General features: G+C 41.1%; 1 pseudogene; it reads right to left on the bottom strand.

The window, feature by feature from the left end:
• Positions 1-243: 243 nt before the first annotated feature.
• Positions 244-8,129, bottom strand: part of LOC140200390 (zinc finger matrin-type protein 4-like) — a 45,845-nt pseudogene continuing 37,959 nt past the window's right edge.

Below are 8,129 nucleotides of genomic sequence, written 5' to 3'. Positions count from 1 at the left end.
GAAGATTTTGTATCCATGATATGGCTTACATCTTATAATGGATTACAGAAATAATGTCAAGCAATTTGCAGCTTGCACACCCTCAAAATTAACTTAACTTTGATGTAATGGTAATTTTAAAAAAATGTAATAAAAGGCTTTTTCAAATGTAGAATACAGAAAATTTAGAGCATTGCTGATGGTTAGAGGTTTCAAACAGAAAAACAGATATTCAGGGTAAAAGAAAACAGACCAAGATTTTGAAAGTGAAATTTGACATTTATTATATACGAGAAGAGTAAAGATACAAAATTGTCAAGGGTCACAGATTTTTCAACAAATCTCTTGAGGTCCAACTAATTATCGAGATGAAGCAAAGAAAAAAATGCAAGACTAAGTGTTTAAAAAGCTCAAATTACAGAGATGCAATAGAATAGACTGAGCTCCCGGTTCCATCCTTGCACAATATCTCTACACAATTCAGTTGTTTTCAATTACAATGACAATTAAAGCAGCTTCTCTTCTTCTGCCCAGTTTCAGCCAAATTCATTTTTTTAAAAAAGCAAATGCATACACAATAAAATATAGCATCAGAAGACAAACATTTTATGCCATTCTAAACATTTAACATTCATTACACCTGTATTAACTTCTAGTCTTCTCCCCATTTTCCCCAATATAGGTCATGCACTCTGGAAAAAATGTTCAAGTCTGGAAATGTATGAATATTTAATTTTGAGACATGTTTCAATTAGGATTGCTGAGTTCAGGGTAGTCTTGCAGGTGCTACAAAGTGGACAAAATTTATTGACAAACAAGGTAAAAGAAAGTTTTGAACTGCAGCCTTGGTTTTCTCTACAACTAAATTGCCAATTTAAAGTACAAACTCAAATCAACAGGACAATTAAAACATCAAAAATATTTTTGTTAAATGTAACATTAAATCATGAATGCTATGTTTTTTTTAACCAGATCCTTCACTGAACTATTTGCGTAAATGTAAATAGTTACTAATGAATGCATTTTCACATGTTGTTTCATCAGTTTGAAAAGATCACATTAATATTATTTACAATAATTAGCTCTATATGATCATCAGTCACACCCAGACCAGAGTGGCCATTCAAAAGTCAAACACAGCAATGAGACAGATATAGACACATTCAGGTATTTCCAGAGTAGAATTTATATTGCAATCATATACACAGCATCTACATCAGCAATTTCCAAATTGGTTTGCGGGCTCAGTAACGTGCAATAAAAGAATCTGCATTTTCAACTGCCATCAAATGGCTCCTCAATTATTCAAGGATCAGAGAAATGCTTGTTAGACACACCCAGGACAAAACTGTCAGAATTACGTTCATTAATTATGGTAGTGACAAAACTACATTCCATTGTTGAGCACATTTGTAATAATTTATAATTACAAGTCAGAGATTGTCATCTCACCTAGGCTGCAATTCAAGGGCAACCAAATTAGTTACGTTGCAATAATCTGCAACAGCACTTCTATAGCACTGGTTCATATATCATTCCCTAGAGAACTCACCAACTTAACAGGTGAGATTTAAGAAACAAAACTGTGCAAGAGGTAGGGGTACAAGTTTCTCAGTTATTAACAAACCAAGCCAATAAAGCATGACTACAGCACCACTTACTATTCTAAACCTAGCTCTCTTAGTCTGAAACCTTCAGTCACTTTAATGAACATAAAATCTGGGAACAAAATACATTGCATCCTAGAGCTCAGAATTATTGACTGTTTCAGTAAAAATGTCTTGCTTAAAATTATGCAGATCCAAACATGAACATAGGCAAACTGGCCTCCATTCTGAGTAACATTCACTGACTGACCCAGTGATGACCATGCCAACACTATTAGATGACATCTTCTTTAAATAACTCAAGGCCTTCTTCATTATCTTCTGCAGCAGTAAATTCATTAGGTTTCAAGCTTAAAAAAAAGCAAGAAGTAAACAGAGAAAAAAATTAAAATAAGCCCATGCATTCATTGTTACGGTAAACACAGAAAAGCAGCTTTTAGAATCATTCTTGCAAAGTATTATCACACAATTCCTTTTAGGCAATAGACAATCTAAGCTCTTGTCAAAACACTGCACGAGTCTAAATACAAACACTATGGTCTTGTTAGAAAAGTCCAAATTACATATTTTGGGAAATTATCTTGTTATTGCATAATGGAATGCATATAAAACAATGGATATAAAAGTTGCTGGTGAACGCAGCAGGCCAGGCAGCATCTCTAGGAAGAGATGCAGTCGACGTTTCAGGCCGAGACCCTTCGTCAGGACTAACTGAAGGAAGAGTGAGTAAGGGATTTGAAAGTTGGAGGGGGAGGGAGAGATCCAAAATGATAGGAGAAGACAGGAGGGGGAGAGATGGAGCCAAGAGCTGGACAGGTGATAGGCAAAAGGGATACAAGAGGATCATGGGACAGGAGGTCCGGGAAGAAAGACAAGGCGGCGGGGGGGGGGGGGGGGACCCAGAGGATGGGCAAGGGGGATATTCAGAGGGACAGAGGGAGAAAAAGGAGAGTGAGAGAAAGAATGTGTGTATAAAAATAAGTAACAGATGCGGTACGAGGGGGAGGTGGCGCATTAGCGGAAGTTAGAGAAGTCGATGTTCATGCCATCAGGTTGGAGGCTACCTAGACGGAATATAAGGTGTTGTTCCTCCAACCTGAGTGTGGCTTCATCTTTACAGTAGAGGAGGCCGTGGATAGACATGTCAGAATGGGAATGGGATGTGGAATTAAAATGTGTGGCCACTGGGAGATCCTGCTTTTTCTGGCGGACAGAGCGTAGGTGTTCAGCAAAGCAGTCTCCCAGTCTGCATCGGGTCTCGCCAATATATAAAAGGCCACATCGGGAGCACCGGACGCAGTATATCACCCGTCGACTCACAGGTGAAGTGTTGCCTCATCTGGAAGGACTGTTTGGGGCCCTGAATGGTGAAGGGAGGAAGTGTAAGGGCATGTGTAGCACTTGTTCCGCTTACACGGATAAGTGCCAGGAGGGAGATCAGTGGGGAGGGATGGGGGGGACGAATGGACAAGAGAGTTGCGTAGGGAGCGATCCCTGCGGAATGCAAGGGGGGGGGAGGGAAAGATGTGCTTAGTGGTGGGATCCCGTTGGAGGTGGTGGAAGTTACGGAGGATAATATGTTGGACCCGGAGGCTGGTGGGGTGGTAGGTGAGGACCAGGGGAACCCTATTCCTAGTGGGGCGGCGGGAGGATGGAGTGAGAGCAGATGTATGTGAAATGGGGGAGATGCGTTTAAGAGCAGAGTTGATGGTGGAGGAAGGGAAGCCCCTTTCTTTAAAAAAGGAAGACATCTCCCTCGTCCTAGAATGAAAAGCCTCATCCTGAGAGCAGATGCGGCGGAGACGGAGGAATTGCGAGAAGGGGATGGCGTTTTTGCAAGAGACAGGGTGAGAAGAGGAATAGTCCAGATAGCTGTGAGAGTCAGAACAATGGAACAGTTCTTACCCATATTAGAGTGTGCCTATGAAGTTTTAAACATTCTTATCAAATGTATTTAAATGTACTTATATAGAGTAATATATTATATATATATCAATATGTGCATATTAAAAGTTGGTGAAAATCTCTTCAATCTACAAGACCATAAGACATAGGAGTAGAATTCGGCTACTTGAACCATCAAATCTGCTCCTCCATTCCATGATGGTTGATTTATTATCCCTCCCAACCCCATGTTCTTGACTTCTCCCCATAATCTGACACCTTTAGTAATCAAGAACCTATCAACATTCACCTTAAATACAAGACCTTGGAGCAGAATTAGGCTATATGGCCCATCAAGTCTTCTATGTCACTCTGTCATGGCTGATACATTATCCTTCAAACTAATTCTCCTGCCTTTTCCCCATAACCTTTGACGCCTTGGTTATCAAGAACCTATCAACCTCTGTCTTAAATATACCCAACGATTTGGCCTCCACAGCCATCTGTGGCAAATAATTCCACAGATTCACCACCCTTCGGCTAAAGAAAAATCTTCCTCATCTCTGTTCTAAATGGATGTCCCTCTATTCTGAGGTTGTGCTCTCCAATCTGAGACTCTCCCACTATAGGAAATTTCCTCCCTAAATCCATTCTATCCAGACCTTTCAATATATCCCCCACCCTCAATTCCTCTGAACTCCAGCAAGTAGAGACCCACAGTCATCACACGCTCCCCAAATGACAATCCTTTCATTCCTCATGAATCTCCTCTGGACCCTCTCCAATGTCAGCTTATCCTTTCTTAGAAAAGGAGTCCAAAACTTCTCACAAAGACTCCTGGCAGCGTACAGGATCAGAGGGATCTTGGGGTCTGAGTCCATAGGACGTTCAAATCAGCTGTGCAGGTTGACCCTGTGGTTAAGAAGGCATACAGTGTATAGGCCTTCATTAATCGTGGAATTGAATTTAGGAGCCAAGAGGTAATGTTGCAGCAATATAGGACCCTGGTCAGACCCCACTTGGAGTACTGTGCTCAGTTCTGGTCGCCTCACTACAGGACGGATGTAGAAGCCATAGAAAGGATGCATAGGAGATTTACAAGGATGCTGCCTGGATTGGGGAGCATGCCTTATGAAAACAGGTTGAGTGAACTCAGCCTTTTCTCCTTGGAGCGACGGAGGATGAGAGGTGACCTGATAGCGATGTATAAGATGATGAGAGGCATTGATCGTGTGGGTAGTCAGAGGCTCTTTCCCATGGCTGAAATGGTTGCCACAAGAGGACACAGGTTTAAGGTGCTGGGGAGTAGGTACAGAGGAGATATCAGGGGTAAGTTTTTTAAGCAGAGTGGTGAGTGCGTGGAATGGGCTGCCTACGGTGGCAGTGGAGGCGGAAAAGATGGGGTCTTTTAAGAGACTCGTGGATAGGTACATGGAGCTTAGAAAAATAGAGGGCTATGGGTAAGCCTAGAAATTTCTAAGGTAGGGACACGTTCAGCACAACTTTGTGGGCCGAAGGGCCTGTATTGTACTGTAGGTTTTCTATGTTTCTAAATGTGGTCTGACTAATGCTTATAACACCTCAGCATTACCATCCTTGTTTTTATATTCTAATCCTTAATCCAGATATTAGCTTTATTAAGGTAATAAATTCTTGATTGGCTCTTGATTAGTAAGGGCATTATAGTTTATGAGGGCAAGGAAGGAGAATGGTGTTTGAGGGGGAAAATAAATCAGCCATGATCATGATCAAATGGCACAGCAGACTTGATAGGCTAAATGGCCTAATTCTGCTCCTATGTCCTATTGATAAATTAGCAACCACATGTAAAATATTTAGCCAGCAATATGCATAACCTCCACTATTCCCTAAACAAAAAAAGTGAAATGAAACAGTTATTGTTGTATCCATGGAAAACTAAACAAAATTACTTCAACTATATTGGCAAAATGCTCAAAAGATGCTGGTAAACTTGCAGCTTTGCATAAGGTAATGTCAAAATCTATCCATTTGCATTAAAAAGCAGAAAAGGTACTGTTATACCCTGGTTAAACACAACTTAAAAGAAAGAAATTAATGTGCAAGGATCAAACCAATAGGGGAAAATGTCATTTAATATAGGTTAGGGGTGGGAAATGTAATAGAGAGGAGGAGAAGGAAACCCTTGAGCAATTTGAGAAGGAGAAGCTAAAGTCAGATGTATCAGTATTACAATGGGGTAAAGGGAATTACAGAGGCATGACAGGGGAGCTGGCCAAAATTGATTGGAAAAGAACACCGGCAGGGATGACAGCTGAGCAGCAATAGCTGGAATTTCTGGAAGCAATTCAGAGGGTGCAGGATATATACAACCCAAAGATGAAGTAGTATTCTAAAGGCAAGATGACACAACTGCAGCTAACAAGAAGTCAAATCCAACATAAAAGGGCAAAGAGGGGGCATATAATAGAGCAAAATTAGTGGGAAGTTTACATAAACACAACAGAAGGCACCAAAAAAAGTCATTAAGAAAGAAAAAAAAGGAATATGAAGATAGACCAGCCAATATTACAGATGATACCAAAACATTCTTCAGATGCCTAAAGTGTAAAAGAGAGGCAAGAGTGGATATCAGATCACTGGAAAACAAATGCTGGAGAGGTAGTAATGGGGGACAAGGAAATGGCAGACAAACAGAATAACTACAAAGTTGGTATTTTGCATCAGGCTTCATTGTAGAAGACACTAGCAGTATGCCAGAAGTTTGATGGCGTCAGGGGACAGAAAGTCTGAAGTTGCCATAAATAAGAAGATTCATGGGAAACTGAAAGGTCTGAAGATAGATAAATCACCTGGACCAGACATATTCACACCAGGGTTCTGAAAGAGGTGGCCGAAGAGATTGTGGAGGCATTAGTAGGGATCTTTCAAGAATCAATTGATCTTGGCATGGTTCGGGAAGACTGGAAAATTGCAAATGTCACTCCACTCTTCAACGAGGGAGAGAGGCAGAAGAAAGGAAACTATAGGCCAGTTAGTCTGACATCAGTGGTTAGGAAGCTGTTGGGAGTCTACTGTTAAGGATGTGGTTTTGGGGCACTTGGAAGCACATGATAAAATAGGCTGTAGTCAGCTTGGTTTTCTCGAGGGAAAATCTTGCCTGACAAATCTGCTGGAATCCTTGCTGACAAATCTGCTGGAATTCAAGCAGAACCTGTGGATGTTGTGTACTTGGATTTTCAGAAGGCCTTTGACAAGGTGCCACACATGAAGCTGCTTAACAAGTTCAGAACCCATGGTATTACAGGAAAGATACTAACATGGATAAAGCAGTGGCTGATTAGCAGGAGCAAAGAGTGGGAATAAAGGGAGCCTTCTCTGGTTAGCTGACGATGTCTAGTGGTGTTCCACAAGGGTCTGTGTTGGGATCGCTTTTTTTAAACATTATATATAAATGACTTGGATGACAGAATTAATAGCTTTGTGGCCAAGACTGCAGACGATACGAAGATAGGTGGAGGGGCAGGTAGTTTTGATAAGTAGAAAGGCTGCAGAAGGACTTGGACAGATTAGGAGAGTGGAAAAAGTGGCAGATGGAATACAGTGTTGGAAAGTGTATGGTCATGCACTTTGGTAGAAATGAAAGGGTTAACTATTTTCTAAACAGAGACAAATTTAAAAAATCAGAGGTGCAAAGGGAGTCTTTGTGCAGGATTCCCTGCAGGTTAATTTGCAGGTTGAGTTGGTGGTGAAGAAAGCAAATGCGATGTTAACATTCATTTCAAGGGGACGAGAATAGAAAAGCAAGGATGTAATGTTGAGGGATTATAAAGCACGGGTGAGGCCTCGCTTGGAGTATTGTGTACAGTTTTGGGCCCCTTATCTAAGAAAAGATGTGTTGACGTTGAAGAGGCTTCAAAAGAGGTTAACAAAAATGATTCCGGGATTGAAAGACATGTCTTATGAAGAGCGTTTAATGGCTCTGGGCCTGTACTCACTGGAATTTAGAAGAATGAGGGGTGACCACATTGAAAATATTGAATGGTGAAAGGCCTTGATAGTGTGGCTGTGGAGAGGATGTTTCCTATGGTGGGGAAAGTCTAAGACCAGAGGACACAGCCTCAGAATAGAAGGGCATCTTTTAAGAATGGAGATAAGGAGGAATGCCTTTAGCCAGAGTGGTGAACCTGTGGAATTCATTGGCAATGGAGGCCAAGTCATTGCTTATATTTAAGGCAGAGGTTGATACAGATTCTTGATTCCTCAGGGCATTAAGGGATACAGGGAGAAGGCAGGAGATTGGGGCTGAGAGGGAAAACAGATCAGCCACGAAGAAATGGCACAGCAGACATGATGGGCCAAGTGGCCTAATTCTGCTCTAATGATCTTAAGTGTGTACAAGAGATCTTGCTTGATCTTTCTAGTAAAAGACAATAAATTAAATGATGCACATATTCAGTGGGTTAGATTTGGAAAAATTGAACACAACCAGCATTTGGTGTAGAAAAGTTCAGGTGCATTGAAAGATAAACAAAATCAATCAGGAAAAGTAGTACATGTACAATAAAGATACTGCAGAGGTGAGACACTTTAAATCAAAGAGGCATCTAAATGAAGGGGGAAAGGGCGTACAAATCTCGCACTTCCTAGACCAAAGGAATGAAGAATGCCAGCTCCATA

This window comes from Mobula birostris, chromosome 7 (assembly GCF_030028105.1).
Source record: "Mobula birostris isolate sMobBir1 chromosome 7, sMobBir1.hap1, whole genome shotgun sequence".
NCBI lineage: Eukaryota > Metazoa > Chordata > Chondrichthyes > Myliobatiformes > Myliobatidae > Mobula > Mobula birostris.
The sequence above is the reverse complement of the archived record's forward strand: the minus strand, read 5'-3'. Positions and strand labels throughout refer to the sequence as shown.